This window comes from Mastigoproctus giganteus, chromosome 1 (genome assembly GCF_048544385.1).
Source record: "Mastigoproctus giganteus isolate SK-2022 chromosome 1, ASM4854438v1, whole genome shotgun sequence".
NCBI classification, from domain to species: Eukaryota; Metazoa; Arthropoda; class Arachnida; order Uropygi; family Thelyphonidae; genus Mastigoproctus; species Mastigoproctus giganteus.
Genome location: NC_143575.1, coordinates 120,600,392 through 120,622,355, shown reverse-complemented (window position 1 = coordinate 120,622,355; position 21,964 = coordinate 120,600,392). Strand labels below are relative to the sequence as shown.

Here is a 21,964-nt window from a genome sequence, read left to right as displayed (position 1 = left end):
TTGGCAGTGAGCTGGATGATTTTGTAATAACTGAGAAGAAAGTGGAGGAGAGATTTTTGAGGATAAACATAAAAAAAGCACCTGGGGTGGATGGGATCTATCCAGTTATATTAAAGGAGGCAGCAAAGGAAGTAAGCAAACCCCTAGCCATAATTATGAGAGCTTCTTTGGACTCAGGGGAGGTACCCATAGACTGGAGATGTGCAAATGTAACCCCAATTCACAAAGGAGGATCAAAGGCTGTCACAAGTAATTATAGACCTGTTAGTTTAACTTCTGTTCCAGGTAAATTAATGGAGGCACTGTTTAAAGAAGCACTGCAGGATCATCTAGACAAGAATTCAGTTATAGCTCAGACGCAGCATGGTTTTGTTAAGGGCAGGTCTTGCCTGACCAATTTCATTGTATACTAGGATGTAGTCACAAAAGAACTGGATGCAGGGAATAACTTTGATATTATATATTTGGATCTTAGAAAGGCTTTTGATACTGTTGCACATGGAAGACTGCTGTACAAATTGGAGCAGTGTGGCATTGGAGGCAAATTGCTGCTATGGATAAGGGGATGGTTGAGTTTTTTTTTTTTTTTTTTTTTTATGTGAACCCCAAACACGAGAGGTATTAGAACCTATAGTACTTAGTACCGTGCTTGGGTTGGAGGTTGAGAAGACGAAAGAAGATATTTGTTGACATTGGACTTGAACTTCTGTAGATTGTAATTTTCAGGAAATACATATGAAGGAAGGTTGTTCCAGAAAACGGCAGTTGAATGAATAAATGAGGAAGATGAAAAGTTGGTTCTGTGGGTTTGAAGTTGGACAGTAAATGGATGTTGGCTGGTGGCGGCACGTGTTCGGACTGTTTTGAAAGAGAGAGCGGGAATTATAGAAGCCAATTCAGAAGAACAGTGCCCATGGAAATATCTGTAGAAGAGGCATGCAGCAGAAACAGTACGTCTATGAGAAAGCGAGTGGAGAGACTCTGTTAGAGATGAATCATTAATTAACCTAACTGCCCTCTTCTGAATGGAATCAAGAAGCCTGAGAGAGGTTTTGGGGGCACCACCCCAAATGTGGGAACAATATTCCATGGCAGGGCGGATTTGCGATTTATACAGAGTGAGCAGCTGTTTGGAAGAAAAGTAACGCCGAGAGCGAAAGAGAAAACCAAGTTTTTTAGATGCAGAGGAAGCAATATTTGTAATGTGCTTGTGCCAAGAGAGATTAGAAGTCAGGGTAATCCCCAAAAGAGATATATCCTTTTGCCTAGAAATTGGAGTGTCACTAAAGATAAGCATAGGAGCAGAAGAATCCTTTTTGCGAGATATAAGACAAGACTGAGTTTTAGAAGGGTTGAAATCAACTAAGTTGTCTTTGCCCCACTGGAGAATTACCTGAAGATCGGCATTTAAGGAATTGGTAGCAGATTTTCGAGAAGTTGAAGCTGATTGAGCAGGGCAAGGTTTCTCAAAATGGAAAGTTGAATGCAATGTGCTATCATCGGCAAAACTATGGATAGGATTTCCAGTCAATGGAAGAAGGTCATTGATATACAAGAGGAAAAGAGTGGGGGAAAGAACTGAACCTTGGGGGACACCGGCATTAGTGGAGAAGTTAGAAGACAGAGAGCCATCTACCATCACCCTCAGTGAGCGATCAGAGAGAAAACTGGATAACCAATTACTAAAAACAGTTGGCAAACCATAAGATGGAAGCTTGTTTAGAAGACCTTTATGCCAAACACGATCGAAAGCCTTTGAGATGTCAAGAGCAACTGCTTGTGTTTCACCGAACCTTTCCATTGAAGTAGTCCATAAATGGGTAACATAAGCCAGAATATCACCAGTGGATCGACACCGACGGAATCCATACTGGCGATCGTTGATCAGACGGAAGGTTTCTAGGTAGTTTAAGAGTTGGCGGTTAATTGATTTCTCCATTACTTTAGAAAGAGTAGAAGTAATTGCAATGGGACGATAATTGGATGGGAGGGATTTGTCACCCTTTTTAGGAACTGGCTGGATATGAGCAAATTTCCAAGCAGAAGGAAAAACACCTTTGGAATAAGAAAGTGAAAAAAGGCGGCAAAGAATAGGAGTAAGTTCAGGAGCACAGATTTTGAGAACAAATGGAGAAATACCATCAGAACCTGGAGCTTTCTTAGCATCAAGAGTCATCAAAATCCTTCTGATATCCTTTTGACGGAAGACCACAGGAGGCATTGAATGGACCGTGTTGGGAATGGTGGGAGGTGTTTTACCAAGTTCATTAATACATGAGCTGGAAGAAAAATGGGATGCTAGCAGGTCAGCTTTATCCTTGGCTGAAGTGACAACAGAACCATCTGGTTTGGACAGAGGTGGAAGCAGAGATGGGCAAAAGTTGCGGCCAATAGCTTTGGCAAGAGACCAGAATGCTCGGCTACCATTAGGGCAAGAAGCAAGTTTTCTACTCTTAGCCTGTTCAAACTCTAGTTTGGACTGATTAATAACTGCTTTACAATTGTTGCGAGCTTTGGTGTAGGCAGAAAATGAAACTGGAGAATTAGAAACAAGCCAATTACGATATGCAACATTCTTCTCTTGAACAGCCTTAGCACATTTATTGGAAAACCAAGGTTTAGATAAAGGACGAGATTTTAAAGTGGAGTGTGGGATAAAGGATTCCATTCCTGAAAGAATAATTTCACTGACACGATCTGAGCAAACGTTGACATCAGGAGTTTTGAAACAGTAATCCGACCAAGGAAAAGAAGAAAAGAAGTCTCGCAGGTCATCCCATTTTGCATTCTTGTAATGCCAAACAACACGAGGTTGGGAATAGCCATGAGATAAAGGTTCCATTGGAGAAGAGGCAATCACCAAGTTGTGATCTGAAGTGCCTAAAGGACCTCTCACTTCGACCGTGTACTTAGAAGGGTTGTTTGTGAGAAAAAGATCAAGCGTATTGGCTGTATGATTCGGATTGTCCGGTATTCTTGTAGGTAAATGAACAATCTGTGCTAGGTCATTAGTAATTGCAAAAGCCTCAGCATCTCGACCTGCTGGGTCGGTGTGACTAGAAAACGGAAGCCAGCTGGAGTTGTGAACATTAAAATCACCAAGGAAAATTACCTCACTGTTAGGAAAGTTGGACTGGAGAAAGTCAAGTTGCAACGAGAGGAAGTCAAAGAGCTCCAAGTGATTAGTGGAGTTGGGAGAACGGTAGAGACAACAGATGAATTTGACACAATGAGAGTGGCAGAAGACAGAGAGTGGTAATCAATGGACACTGCTCAACGTGGACTAATGTTATTAGTGGAGTTCCTCAGGGTTCAGTGTTGGGTCCGTTGTTGTTTTCGGTGTTTATGAATGATATTGATGATGGGATATCAAGTTTAATGTCCAAGTGTGCAGATGATACAAAGGTTGGCAGGGTTGTTAAGGACACTATTGACGCTATGCTGCTGCAAAAGGATCTGGAAAGGTTGAACAGATGGGCTGAGAGGTGGCAAATGAAGTTTAACATTGACAAATGTAACGTACTACATATGGGAAACAGTAACCCCAGAGCAACATATCAACTCTGCGGTACTACACTGACAGTGGTGGAGAATGAAAAGGACCTGGGTGTAATTGTGCAGGCAGATATGAAGTTCTCTGAGCAGTGCAGACGAGCTGCAAGAGTAGCTCATGGTGTCTTGTCAATGATATATAGGAATTTTTCTAGCAGGGATAAGGAGGTGATTATTCCCTTGTATAAGGCAATGGTTAGGCCACATCTTGAGTACTGTATACAGGTCTGGAGGCCTCATTTCAAGAAGGATGTAGAGCTGCTGGAACGGGTACAGAGAAGGGCAACAAGATTAGTGAATGGAACAAAGGGTTGCTCTTATGAAGAAAGGCTTAAGTTTTGCAAATTACAGAGTCTGGAGACTAGGCACCGGCGAGGTGATCTGATAGAGGTGTATAAGGCTTTGAATGGTTTGAGCATGCTCAATGCCAATGGGATTCTTCATCTTGCTCAAAATAATCACCTCAGAGGGCATAAATTCAAATTGAGGAAGGACGGATGTCGGATAGATGTGCGGAAATTTGCCTTTGGCCAGCGGGTGGTTGGTTGGTGGAACCGACTTCCGTCACTTGTTGTTGAAGTTGATAGCCTAAACAAATTTAAGGCTCAACTGGACAGGTATTTCGAAAGAAACGGAGGGGTGACATGGGAGTGGGGTGTGTGTTTTTTTTTTTTTTTTTTGGCTGATTCTTTCTTGCATCATATGCCTCTACTAATGCTAACACAAGGAGCATAGTAAATAAATTAGATGAAATTGAAGCTGGTGAAGTCATCAAATGCAGACATTGTGGGTATATCAAATACAGGGGATGGAAAACTTGAATAAGAAGAATACAATGTATATAGAAAGGATAAACAGGATAGGAGGGGGAGGAGTTATGCTGTTAGTTAAGAAGCACATAAATATAAAGCAAGTGCATCCCAGGTGATATAGGCAAAAAGTCCAATGTTGAGTCAGTTTGCTGTGACATAAGCAAAGAGGAAGGGAAAAAAAGAGAATAGGAATTTGTTACAGGCCTAATGACTCAGAGTACAATAAACAAATGGACAAAGAAACAGGCAAGGCCAATAAAACAGAATGTCTTATAATGGGGGATTTTAACCTACCAGATTTTGACTGGAAAAATTGGGTTGGTCACGAGCAAGATTTTTGTGGATTTATTATTATTAGCCATATGGTGCAAGTAAGCCTAAGGCATATGCTGCACCAGCCAAAAAAAAAAAATTTCCCTATTATCCTGAGAGAGAGAGAGAGAGAAATAGAAAGGAATCACCAAGAAAGAGAAGAATGATGATATCCAGCTCAGAACCCTGGGTGTGCCAAGACCATACTCACCAGATGTGAGCCCCTGGGGACTGTTTTCTACAGCAAGATGTTAGAGAGGCAAAAGGAAAGTGCAATACTCATGTACTGACTATCAGTAGTGATTATTCATTCATTAAAATCTGCAGATTAAGACCCACTAGGCAGCAATGATCATAGTGTGCTGATGAGGGATTTATTAAATACCATCAGGGATAAAGGAAAGGGTTTTTGCTTTCATATAGGCGACTCTAGTGGTCTAAGAGAGTTTTGAAATTCTATACAGAAGGACCAACTGAGATGTTACTAAGAGCAAATTGTAAATGGAAAGCATTCAAGGAATTAACCTTGGAAGCTACTAGGATTTTCATACCAATTGAAATTATTGTTCAAGTTTTAGGCCTATATGGTTGTCAGATAAACTAATGAGACTTGTCGCAGAGAAGAAAAATGAATATAGATGAATATAAATTATTAAGCGTATGTATAGTATGTATAATATACATACTATACAAAGGATGTTAGGCAAACGAAGGCAGATTATGAGAAATCTTTGCAAAGGATGCAAAGAAAAACAGCAAAGACTCCTTTACTTATGTAAACCCTAGAAGAAAGGGGATGAATCAGGTTGGTTCACTTGATATTGTTGGGAAGGGGTGGTGTTATCAAGAAAGGCAGATTGCAAATTGCAATCTTCCTTTGAATTGCAGTCCTGCAAACTGCAGCATCTGGAGACTAGGCACCTGCGAGGTGATCTGAAAATCGAATCATCTTGCAGGTGAGGTGATCAACTGTTGATGATCCTTCTCAGGTAGCCGACAAACAGAGTACTTTGATTCACACATGAGCAATTCTGTCGGGAAGTAGAGGCCAGAAGTTTATCAAAGTCTAACATGGAGCTAAATGATTTTGTAATAACTGAGAATAAAGTGGAGGAGAAATTATTAAAGTTAAACATAACAAAAGCACCTGAGGTAGATGGGATCTATCCAGTTATATTAAAGGAGGCAGCAAAGGAAGTAAACACACCCTTAGCCATAATTATATGAGCATCCTTGAATTCAGGTGGGTCCCAAATGACTGGGGATGTGCAAATGTATCCCCAATTCACAAAAGGGGATCTAAGGGTGATACAAGTAATTAAAGACCTGTTAGTTTAACATCTCTCACGAGGAAAATAATGGAGTCACTGGTTAAAGAAGCATTGCAGGATCATCTAGACTAGACTACAATAATAATTCACACATAGCATGGGTTTATTAAGGGTCTTTTCTGACCAATTTGATAGGATACTATGATGTGGTCACAAAGCATCTGGATGCAAAAAATGATTTTGATATCCTATACTTGGATTTCTGGAAAGCTTTGGATACTTTGGTTAGGCAGATGTGCAAGAAGAGAAGTGCCAACTAAAGTTTAACTTGACAAATGCAAAGTACCACATATGGGCAGCGGTAACCCCAGAGTAATGTACCAACTGTGTGGAACTACACTCAGGTTAGTGGAGAATGAAAAATACCTCTAGGTAATTGTGAAGTCAGATATGACGTCTGAGAAGTGCAGATAGGCTGCTAGGACAGCTCATGGGGTTTTGTCAATGGTACACAGGAATTTTGCTAGCATATCAGGTGATTATCCCTTTGTGTGGCAATGGGCAGGTCACACCTTGAGTACTGCATGCAGGTCTGGAAGCCTCATTTTAGGAAGGATGCAGAACTGCTTGAATGGGTACAGAGAAGGGCAATGAGATTGGTGAGGGATATGAAGGGGTGGTGTTATCAAGAAAGGCAAATTGCAATCTGCCTTTGAATTGCAGTCCTACAAATTGCAGCATCTGGAGACAAGGCACCTGTGAGGTGATCTGAAAATCTGTGTATAAGGCTTTGAATTTGAGCAAACTCAATGCTGATGGGATTCTTCCTCTTTCTCAGATTACACACTTCAGGAGGCATAAATTCAAACTACGGAAAGACAGTTGCAGAACTGATATGCAGAAATTTGGCTTTAGCCAGTGATTGGTTGATTGCTGGAACAGACTTCTAACTGTCATTGCAGAAGTTGATAGCTTAAATAAATTCATAAAACTGGGCAAACTTTTGGGGCAAATGGATAGGTGAAATGGAAATTTTTTTTTTGGCAGATTCTGTAAAAGCTTGCTTTCTTGCATCATATGCCTCTACTAATGCTAATATTTGCAAACAGCAGCTACAGAATTCTTATTATACTCCCTTTTTTTTTTATTAATATGCCTCAATTTAATTTAATCACTCCCTTCTTGCAAACCAGACTGTCTGGCATTCTGGAGCTGTCTTCTCAAGCAGAAGACAGATCTTTTATCAGTGAGTTTATTATTCAACCAAAGCACAGTGTACTTGAATCCTCTTTTTTTCTTCATTGAACCATGTGAAGCACTTACCAGCATTTGCTAAAGTAGTTCAGCCTTCCTGTTATCACAGCTGCTATTCCTTTCCAACTCTTTTTCAACTGTCAGTTTTTCCCTCAGAAGAATTTGAAATCTCTCCCACTTGAGTGTTCAGATAGCATATCTATCCACACTATATGAAAAATTTCTTTCTTGCCAGCCCCTGATCCGAAGGGTGATACAGTCGTGGTCACTCATAGTCCATCTTCTTACAAAAAAAATTCCATTAAATTGTTTACTACTGATTTAGTTGCTCAAGTAAGTTCTACACACGATTCAACAAGAATAGTACAATATGAGTTATTTTACCCATTTCATTAAAAACATAGTTTATAGTCTATATCATGCACATCATCAGGCATCTCTCATATTGTGAAGTTATACTTTATAACTGGGTTGTCACCATTGCAACACCAGGGTGCCTGTCCACCCATCGAGGAGAAGCCAACAAGCTTTGAAAGGGCGCCACCTGGGTGGTGGTATCCACTGAGAATAAGTAAAAGTAGTCTTCTCCACTTGTGAAGTGTTACTTATTCGAGGTAGTACAATACCATGGCAACTTGTTGTTTGTTTGTTATTTGGGTTTTAGGAGCATTAGCAACTAAGCCCATATTGCTCTGGGATATGTGGTGGTCATTCCCTGACCTTTCCGCATCCACCGTATTTGGTGGTGACGGGCTCGAACCCCAGTCTAATCAAGAAGTGTGTGCTATGCACTGCTGCTTCCCACCTGGCTACGGAGGCGCCTGCAACTTGTTGTGAAGGCATTTACAATATAACATATAAACAAAATGATGCCAATTTAATTAATTAACTAACTACTTCGGTAGATGGCTACATTAAAATAATGCTTTTGCACTAACCTATATATTAATATGTTAAAATAACTAAATGCACAAGGCATAATACATTAAGAGATTAATATCTATATAATATCTGTGTGTAGATACACCATAGACAACTCTTAAGAAACTACAAAGTAGTTGTTGTAGGCATCATTTGCTCTTTCTCATATTGTCCTCTGTCTTCACGACGAGTTGCCATGATATTGCACTGCCTCGAATAAGTAACGCTTCACTAATAGAGAAGACTATTTTTACTTATTCCCAGTGAGTACCACCACCCAGACATGTTTCAAGGCTATTGGCCTATCATCAGTGGGTGGGCAGGTACCCTGGTATTGCAGACATGATGACCCAGTTGTCAAGGTAATCACACAATATGAGAGATGCCAAAAGGTGTATATGACAATATTTAAAATAACTAATTTTAAATATTGTCATTTTTATCTCTGGGAAAAATCACCTCGTTATTTTGCCTTTGGTACTTTATTCACAGCATACCTGTCTATTCTGTGCAGTTCCTCTGTGATATGCTTTCTTTCTTGCTTGATATCACTGTTTGTATCAAGAATAATATCAAGGAGAGTTGTGGCTGTACCTTTCTTATGAAGGTAGACCATACCAAGCCTAATCACTCTAAGATCAGATGGCAGGATGCCTGCCAGGACTTGTAAGGCAGGAGTACTTACAGTACTACATGGTCTTGTGGTAAGGGGTAATATAGTTCATTGGAATTAATGCCTTCAAGGAATTAATCTTGGAAGCTACTAGGCTTTTCATACCAAGGAAGAAATACTGTTCAAGATTTAGGCCTAAATGGATGTCAAATTAGTATTAGCATTAGTAGAAGCATATGATGCAAGAAAGCAAGCTTATACGGCATCAGCCAAAAAAAAAAAAAAAAAAAAAAAAAACACTTCCACTTCACCCCTCTGTTCGTTCGAAATACCTGTCCAGATGAGCCTTAAATTTATTTAGGCTATCAACTTCCACAGCAAGGAAAGCAAGTCTGTTCCACCAATCAACTAACCGATGGCTAAAGGCAAATTTCTGAACATCTATCTTATGTGTCTTTCCTCAATTTGAATTTATGCCCTCTCAGGTGATTATTCTGAGCAAGAGCAAGAATCCCATCAGCACTGAGCATGTTCAAACTATTCAAGGCTTTATACACCTCTATCAGATCACCTCGTAGGTGCCTAGTCTCCAGACACTGTAATTTGCAAAATTTAAGCCTTTCTTCGTAAGAACAACCCTTTGTTCCATTCACTAACTTTGTTGCCCTTCTCTGTACTCGTTCCAGCAGCTCTACATCATTCTTGAAATGAGGCCTCCAGACCTGTATACAGTACTCAAGGTGTGGCCTGACCATTGCCTTATACAAGGGAATAATAATCACCTCCTTATCCCTGCTAGAAAAATTTCCGTATATCATTGATAAGACACCATGAGCTACTCTTGCAGCCCGTCTGCACTGCTCAGAGAACTGCATAGCTGCCTGCACAATTACCCCCAGGCCCTTTATATAATCTACCACTGTCAGTATAGTAACACAGAGTTGATACGTTGCTCTGGGGTTGCTGTTTCCCATATGTAGTACTTTGCATTTGTCAATGTTAAACTTCATTCGCCACCTCTCAGCCCATCTGCTGAACCTTTCCAGATCATGTTGCAGCAGCATAGCGTCAGTAGTGTCCGTAACAACACTGCCAACTTTTGTATCGTCTGCAAACTTGGACATTAAGCTTGATATACCATCATCAATATTATTTATAAATACAGAAAACAATAATTGACCCAACACTGAACCCTCAGATACTCCACTTATAACATTAGTCCACGATGAGCAGTGTCCATTGATTACCACTCTCTGTCTTCTCCCCCTCAACCACACCTTCATCCACAGCAGCAATTTGCCTACAATGCCACACTGCTCCAATTTGTGCAGCAGTAGCAAAAGCCTTTGTAAGATCCAAGTATATAATATCAAAGTTATTCCCTGCATCCAGTTCTTTTGTGACTGCATCATAGAATCCAATCAAATTGGTCAGGCAAGACTTCCCCTTTAACAAAAGCATGCTGTGTCCGAGCTATTACTGAAGTCTAGTCTAGACGATTCTGCAGTGCTTCTTCTTCCTCTTTTTATGTGAACCCCAAACACGAGAGGTATTAGAACCTATAGTACTTAGTACCGTGTTTGGGTTGGAGGTTGAGAAGACGAAGGAAGATATTTGTTGACATTGGACTTGAACTTCTATACATTGTAATTTTCAGGAAATACGTATGAAGGAAGGTTGTTCCAGAAAACAGCAGTTGAATGAATAAATGAGGAAGACGAAAAGTAGGTTCTGTGGGTTTGAAGTTGGGCAGTAAATGGATGTTGGCTGGTGGCGGCACGTGTTCAGACTGTTTTGAAAGAGAGAGAGCGGGAATTATAGAAGCCATTTCAGAAGAACAGTGCCCGTGGAAGTATCTGTAGAAGAGGCATACAGCAGAAACAGTACATCTATGAGAAAGCGAGTGGAGAGACTCTGTTAGAGATGAATCATTAATTAACCTAACTTGCCTCTTCTGAATGGAATCAAGGAGCCTGAGAGAGGTTTTGGGGACACCACCCCCAGTTGTGGGAACAATATTCCATGGCAGGACAGATTTGCGATTTATACAGAGTGAGCAGCTGTTCGGAAGAAAAGTAACGCCGAGAGTGATAGAGAAACCAAGTTTTTTAGATGAAGAGGAAACAATATTTGTAATGTGCTTGTTCCAAGAGAGATTAGAAGTTAGGGTAATCCCCAAAAGAGATATATCATTTTGCCTAGAAATCGGAGTGTCACTAAAGCATAGGAGGAGAAGAATCCTTTTTGCAAGATACAAGACAAGACTGAGTTTTAGAAGGGTTGAAATAAACTAAGTTGTCTTTGCCCCACTGGAGAATCAACTAAGTTGTCTTTGCCCCACTGGAGAATTATCTGAAGATCGGCATTTAAGGAATTGGTAGCAGATTTTCGAGAAGTTGAAGCTGATTGAGCAGGACAATGTTTTTCAAAATGGAAAGTAGAATGCAGTGTGCTATCATCGGCAAAATTATGGATAGGATTTCCAGTGAATGGAAGAAAGTCATTAATATACAAGAGGAAAACAGTGGGAGAAAGAACTGAACCTTGGGGGGGAGGAGTCACCGGCATTAGTGGAGAAGTTAGAAGACAGAGAGCCATCTACCACCACCCTCAGTGAGCGATCAGAGAGAAAACTGGATAACCAATTACTAAAAACAGTTGGCAAACCATAAAATGGAAGCTTGTTTAGAAGACCTTTATGCCAAACACGATCAAAAGCCTTTGAGATGTCAAGAGCAACTACTTGTGTTCACCGAACCTTTCCATTGAATTAGTACATAAATGGGTAACATAAGCCAGAATATCACTAGTGGATCGACACTAACGGAATCCATACTGGCAATCGTTGATCAGACGAAAGGTTTCTAAGTAGTTTAAGAGTTGGCGGTTAATTGATTTCTCCATTACTTTAGAAAGAGTAGAAGTAATTGCAATGGGATGATAATGGATGGGAAGGATTTGTCACCCTTTTTAGGAACTGGCTGGATATGAGCAAATTTCCAAGCAGAAGGAAAAACACCTTTGGAATAAGAAAGTGAAAAAAGGCAGCAAAGAATAGGAGTAAGTTCAGGAGCACAGGTTTTCAGAACAAGTGGAGATATACCATCAGGACCTGGAGCTTTCTTAGCATCGCGATTCATCAAAATCCTTCTGATATCCTTTTGACGGAAGACCACAAGAGGCATTTAATGGAGCGTGTGGAGAATGGTGGTAGGTGTTTTACCAAGATCATTAATACATGAGCTGGAAGAAAAATGGGATGCTAGCAGGTCAGCTTTATCCTTGGCTGAAGTGACAACAGAACCATCTGGTTTGGACAGAGGTGGGAGCAGAGATGGGCAAAAGTTGCGGCCAATTGCTTTGGCAAGAGACCAGAATGTTTGGCTGCTATTAGGGCAAGAAGCAAGTTTTCTACTCTTAGCCTGTTCAAACTCTAGTTTGGACTGATTAATAACTGCCTTACAATTGTTGTGAGCTTTGGTTTAGGCAGAAAATGAAACTGAAGAATTAGAAACAAGCCAATTACGATATGCAAACATTCTTCTCTTGATGAGCCTTAGCACATTTATTGGAAAACCAAGGTTTAGATAAAGGACGAGATTTTAAAGTGGAGTGTGGGATAAAGGATTCCATTCCTGCAAGAATAATTTCACTGACACGATCTGAGCAAACATTGACATCAGAAGTTTTGAAACAGTAATCCGGCCATGAAAAAGAAGAAAAGAAGTCCCGCAGGTCATCCCATTTTGCATTCTTGTACAGCCAAACAACACGAGGTTGGGAATAGCCATGAGATAAAGGTTCCACTGGAGAAGAGACAATCACGAAGTTGTGATCTGAAGTGCCTAAAAGACCTCTCACTTCAACCATGTACTCAGAAGGGTTGTTTGTGAGAAAAAGATCAAGCATATTGGCTGTATGATTAGGATTGTGCGGTATTCTTGTAGGTAAATGAACAATCTGTGCTAAGTCATTAGTAATTGAAAACGCCTCAGCATCTCGACTTGCTGGGTCGGTGTGACTAGAAAACAGAAGCCAGCTGGAGTTGTGAACATTGAAATCATCAAGGAAAATTACCTCACTGTTAGGAAAGTTGGACTGGAGAAAGTCAAGTTGCAAAGAGAGGAAGTCAAAGAGCTCCAAGTGATTAGTGGCGTTGGGAGAATGGTAGAGACAACAGATGAATTTGACACAATGAGGTAGAGAGATTTAAGCCAGAGAAGATCAAAGAGAGGAGATTCCAAATTGCCAAGTCTCTGTCAGGGAATATCAGAACGGACATATGCACAAGTACCACATTTGAGGCGAAAAGAATCATACAGCGAATAATTTGGGCATCTGAGATGAGCAGTAGTTGAATCAACCGATAACTGAGATTCTCTCAGAAAAAGTACATGGGGTTTGGCAGACTGCAAGTGGAAATGAACATCATTGAGATTAGAATTGAGACCACGTATATTTGTGAAATGAATTAGGAAGTGCTTATGAGGTTTAAATCTTTTCGCAGATAAGCAATTCGTGGTGTATTCAATAGTAAGAAAAAGTGAGTGGGACATGCTGTATGAAGTAATGAAATTTTTGGATATAGCGTACACTTGGTAAGAGTATACCCAGATCCTTGATATAACGTGGCATCGACAATGCTCCCCACATACACACATTAATCGGACTCCCTCCAGTCACTATCTGGCAGAGTAGAGGTAGCAACATTATACACTAGCTGATCCAGAAGCCTCCTAGAGAGTTACCAATAGGTTCACTCCGGTGTACTAACTAGCGGCCGGCCTGCGAACACCGTTTTAGAGCTGTACCTCTAACCAGTGCCTTCATTGATTTTCCTGGAACAGAGGTTAATCTCACATGTCTATAATTACTTATGTCAGCCTTTGTCCTCCTTTGTGAATTGGGGTCACATTTTCACATCTCCAGTCTATGGGCACCTTCCCTGAGTCCAAGGAAGCTCTCCTAATTATGGCTAAGAGGTGCTTGCTTCCTTTGCTGCCTCCTTTAATATAACTCGATAGATTCCATCCACCCCAGGTGCCCTTCTTGTGTTTATCTTCAACAATTTCTCCTCCACTTTACTCTCAGTTATTACAAGGCTATCTAGCTTACTGCCAGAGTAAGCTAGATATCCACCTTTGGCATTCCCCTCGCTCAATAACTCCTCATGTGTGAATGTCGATGCAAAATATTCATTTAGTTTGTTAGCTACCTGAGCAGGTGCATCAACAGTTCAACCATCGATATCAAGTTGATCAATCTGATTCATCCCCTTCCTTCTAGAGTTTACATAAGTAAAGAACTCTTTGCTGTTTTTCTTTGCATCTCTTTCCAAAGATTTCTCGTAATCTGCCTTCGCCTGCCTAATCTCCTTTGTAACTTGGTTACAGATCAACTTATATCTATCATAGGCTTCTGTGTCACATGTTAATTTATATGCATCTCTTCATATAAATTTCTTCTCTGCCACATGTCTCATCAGTTCATCTGACATCCATTTAGGCCTAAACTTTGAACAATATTTCTTAGTTGGTATGTAAAACCTAGTAACTTCCAAGATAAGTTCTTTGAATGCTTCCCATTTTGAATTTGCTGTTGGTAACATCATCAGTTGGTCCCACTGTATAGAATTTAAATACTGTCTCAGACCATCGTAGTCGCCTTTATGAAAGCAATAATCCTTCCCTTTACCCCTGATGGTAGTTACCTCTTTGTGTAAATCCCACTTCAGCACACTGTGATCATTGCCACTTATTGGTTCCTCTATCTGCAGATTCTTAATGCACGAAGAATCACTACTGATAATCAAATTAGGAGTATTACTCCCTCTAGTTGCCTCTTGAACATGCTGATGTAGAAAACAATCATCCAACAAATCCACAAATCCAATGAATCCAAAACCCATGTTTGTCTAGTTCAGCTTTAAATTTATTTAAGTTATCTATTTCCCCGGAAGAGATGGAAGTCTGTTCCAGCAATCAACTACCAGCTGGCTAAAGACTAACTTCTGCACATCTATTCTACAACTGACTTTTCTCAATTTGAATCTATACCCCCTGAGGTTCTTAATCTGAGCAAGCAGAAGTATCCCATCTGCACCAAGCCTGCTGAAACCAATCAAGGCCTTATACACCTCGACCAGATCACCTCGCAGGTGACTAGCAATTGGGCAGTCAAATATGAAGTCTGCTGAGCAGTGTAGACAGGCTGCCAGGGCAGGTCATGGAGTATTGTCAATGATATATAGGAATTTTGCTAGCAGGGACAGGAAGGTGATTATCCCGTTATACAAGGCAATGGTCAAGCCACACCTAGAGTACGGTGTACAGGTCTGGAGGCCTCATTTTAGGAAGGATGCAGAATTGCTAGAACAGGTACAAAGAAGAACAACAAGATTGGTGAGGGGAACAAAGAGATCCTCTTACCAAGAAAGGCTTAAGTTCCGCAATTTGCAGTGCGTGGAGAGTAGGCACCTGTGATATGATCTGACTGAGGTGTATAAGGCCTTTCATGGGTTCAGTAAGCTAAATGATGATGGAATTCTTCCTCTTGCTCAGACTAAGAACCTGAGGGGGCACAGTTTCAAATTAAGGAATGATAGTTGTAGAATAGATGTGTGGAATTATATTTGCCTATAGCCAGCAGATAGTTGATTGGTGGAACAGGCTTCCATCTTTTTTTGTGGAAGCTAATAGCGTAAATAAATTTAAGGCTGAGCAAGACAGAAGGGTGAAATGGGAGGGTGTTTTTTTTTTTTTTTGGGTGATGCTGCATAAGCTTGCTGTTTTGCATCGTATGCCTCTACTAATGCTAATGTTAGTCTCTAGATGCTGCAACTTGCAGAACTTAAGCCTTTCATTGTAAGAGCATCGGTTTTTTAGTCTCACCAATTTTGTTGCCTTTCTGTGTACTCATTCTAGCGACTCTACATCCTTCCTTAAATGAGGCCTCCATACCTGTATACAGTACTCAAGGTGTTGCCTGACCATTGCATTATACAAGGAGATAATCACCTCCTTGTCTCTGCAACAAAATTCCTATATATCATTGACAAAACTCCATGACCTGCTCTGGCAGCCCGTCTGCACTACTCAGAGAACTTCATATCGGATTGCAAGATTAGCCCCCAGGTCTTTTCATTCTCCATCTCCCTGAGTTTAGTACCATACAGTTGGTACATTTCTCTTGGGATACCGCTACCCATATGGAGTACTTTGCATTTGCAAATTTTAAACTTCAGTTGTCACTTCTCTGCCCATCTGCCTAACTTTTCTAGATCCTGTTGCAGTAGCATGCTGTATTTACTGTCATTAACAACCCTGCCAACCTTTGTATCATCTGCAAACTTGGACATTAACCTTAAAATACACTTTCATATATTATTGATAAATATTGAAAACAACAATGGGCCCAGCATCGAACACTGCGGGACTCCGCTAATAACATTAGTCCACGGAGAGCAGTGTCCATTTATTGCCACTCTATGCCATCTCCCACTCAACCATCTCTTTATCCACTGCAGTAACTTGTCCTTAATGCCATACCTCTCCAATCTGTACAGCAGTCTTCCATGTGCAACAGTATGAGAAGCTTTCCTGAAATCGAAGTTTATAATATCAAAATTATTATTTGCATCCAGTTCTTTTGTGACCACATCGTAGTAGCCAGTGATATTAGTCAGACAAGACTTCCCCTTAACAAGACAGCAGTAATAGCTCAGACACAGCATGGGTTTGTTAAGGGGAAGTCTTGTCTGACTAATATCACTGGCTACTACGATGTGGTCACAAAAGAACTGGATGCAAAAAATAATTTTGATATCATAAACTTGGATTTCAGGAAAGCTTCTCATACTGTTGCACATGGAAGATTTTCCCTGGAACAGAAGTTAAACTAACAGTTCTATAATTATTTCTGTTACCCTTTGAACCTCCTTTCTGAATTGGTGATACATTTGCACATCTCCAGTCCATGGAGACCTCCACTGACTCTAAGGATGCTTTCATAATTAAGGGTAAGGGTTTTCTTACTTCTCTTGCTGCCTCCTTCATTATAACTGGATAGATTCAATCTGCCCCAGTTGCCTTTTTTTTTTTGTTTAACTTCAACAATTTCTCCTCCACTTTGCTCTCAGTTATTAAGTTATTACAAAATTACTTATCACCCTGTTAGAGTGTGATAAACTTCTGGCATTCCCCTCCTTGAATAACTCCTCATGTGTGAATGTAGATGCAAAATACTCATTCAGTTTATCAGCTGCTTGAGCAGGATCATCAATAGTCGAACCACCTATGTTAATTGGACCAATCTCTTTCATCCCCTTCCTTTTAGAGTTTACATAAGTAAAGAACTGTTTTTCTTTGTGTCCTTTGCCAGAGATTTCTTGTAATCTGCCTTCGCCTGCCTAACCTCCTTAATAACTTGATTACAGACTAGTTTATATCTGCTGTAGGCTTCTGTGTCAACTGATAATTTATATGCATCCTATGCATTTTTATTTTCTGCAACAAGCCTCATTAATTCATCCAACATCCATTTAGGCCTGAACCTTGAACAGTATTTCCTTAAAAACACTATTTTTAGTTGGTATGAAGTCTAGTAGCCTCCAAGATTAAGTCCCTGAAGGCTTCCATTGAGAATTCACTGTTGATAACATAACCAGCTGATCCCACTGTATTGAATTTAAAAACTGTCTGAGACCACTGCAATCACCTTTATGAAAACAAAAACCCTTCCTTTGTAATGTAAAGATGTAACTACCCTTGATGGTAGTTACATCTTTAAGTAAATCCCACATCAGTATACTGTGATCACTGTCACCTAGTGGTTGTTTTATCTGCAAATTCTTAATGCATGAGTAATCACTGCTGATAATCAGATCAAGAGTATTACTCCCTCTTGTTGCCCCTCGAACATGTTGCTGTAGAAAACAATCCTCCATTAAATCCACAAAAGTTTTGCTAGCATGTAAGTGACCAGCCAACAAGTTCCAGTCAATATCTGTAAGTTAAAATCCCTCATTACAACGCATTCTGATTCTCCAAATAGGCCTCTGGGGTTGGGTATATTCATAATATAATTTTAAGTATTTTTCACCAACCGTATGTTGAAATGACAAAATAAAACGAAAGCCAAAATTTGATAACTTTATAATTAGGCTTACAATAAATTACTATTTACAGTGGATATAAAACAATTAAAATATCATAAAATACAATAAAATATACCAGATTAAAAGCGAAAAAATAACTGAAGCTTTCGAAGGCTCCGCCTTCTTTCTCAACAGTACGCTTTTTTACTTTACAGTGCAACTTTAAATATCCGCAGGTTCACGGCACATGTCACGTGATTCGATGGCACGTGCACTGTTCTCGTGCGTGTCGGAACCGGAAGTGGCTCGGGAGCGCATCAGGTGGAAACGTTCATCCCCCTCTAAGGGTCACTGTCTCAAAGAGGGGATGGATACGAATACCCTTGTCTCTATTAATATTGTTCTCAATGGAACTAATCTGCAAGCACTCAAGCCACTTGCAGTCCCAAAACCTATGCGTCCAGTCAATGATAACTGCTTCGTCCGAGGAGATATGGTGCTGCTTCTCCCAAATTTTTTTATATCCACTCTAAACAGTAATTTATTGTAAGCTTAATTATAAAGTTATGAAATTTTGGCTTTTGTTTTATTTTGTCATTTCAACATACGGTTGGTAAAAAATACTTAAAATTATATTACATTCTGATTTCCTCGCCCATTCTATTTCTCTGCAAACTGTTCATTGTAGGCAGAGTCATTAAGCCTATAACATACTCCTACTCTCATTTTCCCTTCCCCAGTGTTTATGTCACACCAAAAAGATTCAACATTGCACTGTCCACCCATCAACTGGATGCACTTCCTTAAATTTTATGTGTTTCTTAACTAACAGCATAACCCCCCTCCTCCCTTCCTACCCTGTCCGTCCTTTCTGTACACATTGTACTCTCCAAATTCCAATTCTGCACTGCTTATATCTGCGTGACACCGTCTCTGATCTCCCAACAATATCTGCCTTTGATATCTTGATCAGTACTTCAAATTCATCAATTTTATTTACTATATTTCTAGCATTAGTGTACATGCAAGTATACATGCACTTGTTCTTACTCTTAGTTACCCTAACACAGCCCATGTATTTACTTTTTCCATGATCACTCCCAGCAGATCTCTCTCCAGGTTGCTGCTCATTACAATAGAAGCAGTGCAAGAATCACTTTCACCTCTGCCTGCAGATACCATTATTCTTTTTTTCTGTGAATCCCCCAATTTAGCAGTTTCTGACCCACCTAAGCTGCCACGATAGCATCAACAAATATTCTTGCACCCTTTCTATTTATGTGTATCCCATCCCTGTAGAAGCAGTCTCTCCTGTTAGCAAGCACAGACCATGCTGAAAAACAATTCTACCACAACAGCCATGCACAATCTCTCCAGGGCCGAATTGATTGACAAGGCTCTCATCATATACTCCCTCCTATCATGTCTGGGCAAAATTGCAGACACTCAAATTTCACCCTAAATCACAACTTTTTTTCATCATTGACCAGTACGTGTTAAGTAAATCTGCAGATCTCTTACTCTTAAGGTTATTAGTGCCCACATGTACAACAATATCACCTTTTGTGCCCTGTTAAGATGATATATGCTCTACAACGTCATAAACTTTTGCCCTTGGCAGACATACCCTCGTCTTGTTCTACATATCGTTTTGCATAATATATTCCCCGTTTCACTGACAACAGAGTCACTGATAATAACTAGCTCCTGTGGGACCAACACATTCTGCCTTGGAGATTGCTTCTCTGTTGCCTGATGCACAAGAGTGAGCTGTGGCATTGAGTTGGGCAGCTGAGAGCTTGATGGGGCCCCTCATATTAATTTCTTTGAGGGCATTTACCCTACACATAAGGTAAATGCCCTCAAACTCTCATACACGCCATCAGCATGCTGAGTTGGTGCCTAATTTCTTCACAGTCTCTGCACCTAGCACACACAATGACATCCTCCTTGTCTAGATCATGTCCTGTTCTAGACAGGTCTGCAAACATTTCACATTTTACACATTGTTTTAGACTATGATGTGTTCGAAAATCGCCTAATTCCAGTTTTTTACATGATTTATATGAATTATTTTTTATATGATTGAAGATTTCAGTGAAGGGAAAAACACATTTCTCCATAATAACGTAAAAACCCACATTTTGCAGTTAACGGTATTATTGCAAATGCAATAAAATCGAGTTGACTACCTGTTTATAATAGATTACACTAACAGAAAAGTCCAATAAACCAAAAATTGCTAATTTTTTTATTTTTTTATGGTCGTGACCTCTAGAAACATGCTTTAGAAAAATATCAGAAAGGCGTTCAAAATCGATAACGGGAACATATGATAACGATGAAAGGGCAGTGCAATTTACATTATAAAAATGATCTTTTAGAGAGATAAATAGCTTAGTAATAAATCGAAATTTTCAACTTCCAAGGATTTGGAATGAATTAAAAAAAAAAAAAATGTGTTATAGTGTTCACATTACAATATTTTCACTATACCTCCATTTATCCCTACAGATGCAAAAATATGTTTCCATATATTTTTCAGTTTGCACCGGCCAGCAAAAACTTACGTAAAGTCAAATTTGCATAAGCCGAGTAATACATAAGTCGGCAAATGCCTGTATTTCAAGTTTCCTTCTGCACTTGTCAGTTACCCAAAGTTAGTGCAAAGCTAGAATCATCCTTCTCATCTATTCATCATCATCATCAATTTTCAATCCACTGCACGATGAAGGCCCTAAAGCAACTTTACAGTTCCTTCTGTTTTGTGCAATGGCCATCCATTTACTACCCACAAACTCATGAGTTTCATCTATCCATCTCCACCATTGTCTTCCAGGTTTTCTTCTAGCTACTCTTGGGTACCATTCTGTTATTTTTTTAGTCCATCGGTCATCATGTCTTTGAGCTATGTATCCTGCATAAAACCATTTTAGTTCTTTAGTTTCTCTTCTTATCTAAGTCTGATTCCCAATATAATTTGTTCCATTCTTCGCTGTGTAGTTCTCAGCTTCTCTTCCATTCTTTTGGTGAGTGGCCAAGTTTCACTTCCATAAGTTATGGTGGGGAGTATACATTGAATGCTATCCATCCAAAATTTATTCTTCTTTTGACTTCCAGCCATTTAACATTATTACAGCTAATAACTTGTCCCAGATAAGTATATGACTCCACCTTTTCAATTACTGCTCCTTCAATCATTAAGTCCCTTTCTGTGGCATGCTTGTTCATCATTACTTTTGTTTTAGCCATATTCATCTTTAGTCCAAAATCCTTACAATCTGTGCATAACTGATTAAGGTTTTTCTCTAATTCTTTGGGATTGTGGCTTTTGACCACAATGTCATCTGCAAATCGTAAATGGTTTAGGTACTCTCCATTCACATTTACTCCTTTCTGCGACCAGTCTAATCTTCTGAAAGCTTCCTCAAGGGCAGCAGTAAACAGCTTCGGAGATATACTGTCTTTGTCTAGTCTAATAAAGGAGGTAGCATTCTCATTTATTTTCTTCAAAATCATAATATATGGAGTATCTGTGCCTTGTCTTTCCAGTGCCCGAAACATTGCCTTATGCTGTATGGAGTCAAATGCCTTTTCATAATCCACAAATGCCAGGCATAATGGTGTATTATATTCATTTGCTTTCTCCATTAGCTGTGATATTATATGAAGGTGATCCATAGTTGAGAATCCTGTCCTAAAGCCTGCTTGCTCTTTCGGTTGATTCTCATCAAGTATTCTTTCTAATCTGTTAGTAATGACCCATGTGAACAACTTGTAGATGTGGAATAACAAGCTAATTGGTCTATAATTTCCAATTTCTGATTGATATCCTTTTTTATGCAGCAAAACTATGATTGCATTATTCCACTGTTTAGGCGTCACACCTTTTCTAATGCACTTTGTGAAAAGTCTTGCCAGTTTTTGTTTAATGTCTCGTCCTCCCAATTTTAACAACTCTACAGTAACTTCATCTTCCCCTGGGGCTTTCTGATTCTTCATTTCCTTCAATGCATGTTCTACCTCATCAGGAAGAATATCGGGTATGTCGTATGTGTTGCTAATTTGCAATCCATCTTCCCCACTGTTGGCATGATTCCCTCGCTCCTTGTATAATTCTGTATAGTAGTCTTCT

The 21,964-nt window shown here is 39.8% G+C and overlaps 1 protein-coding gene across 2 annotated transcripts in view; it reads right to left on the bottom strand.

Moving 5' to 3' along the window:
* Atg3 (Autophagy-related protein 3) overlaps positions 1 to 21,964 on the bottom strand; it is a 423,862-nt gene that overhangs the window by 201,438 nt on the left and 200,460 nt on the right. The gene's annotated exons all lie outside the window — the stretch shown is intronic.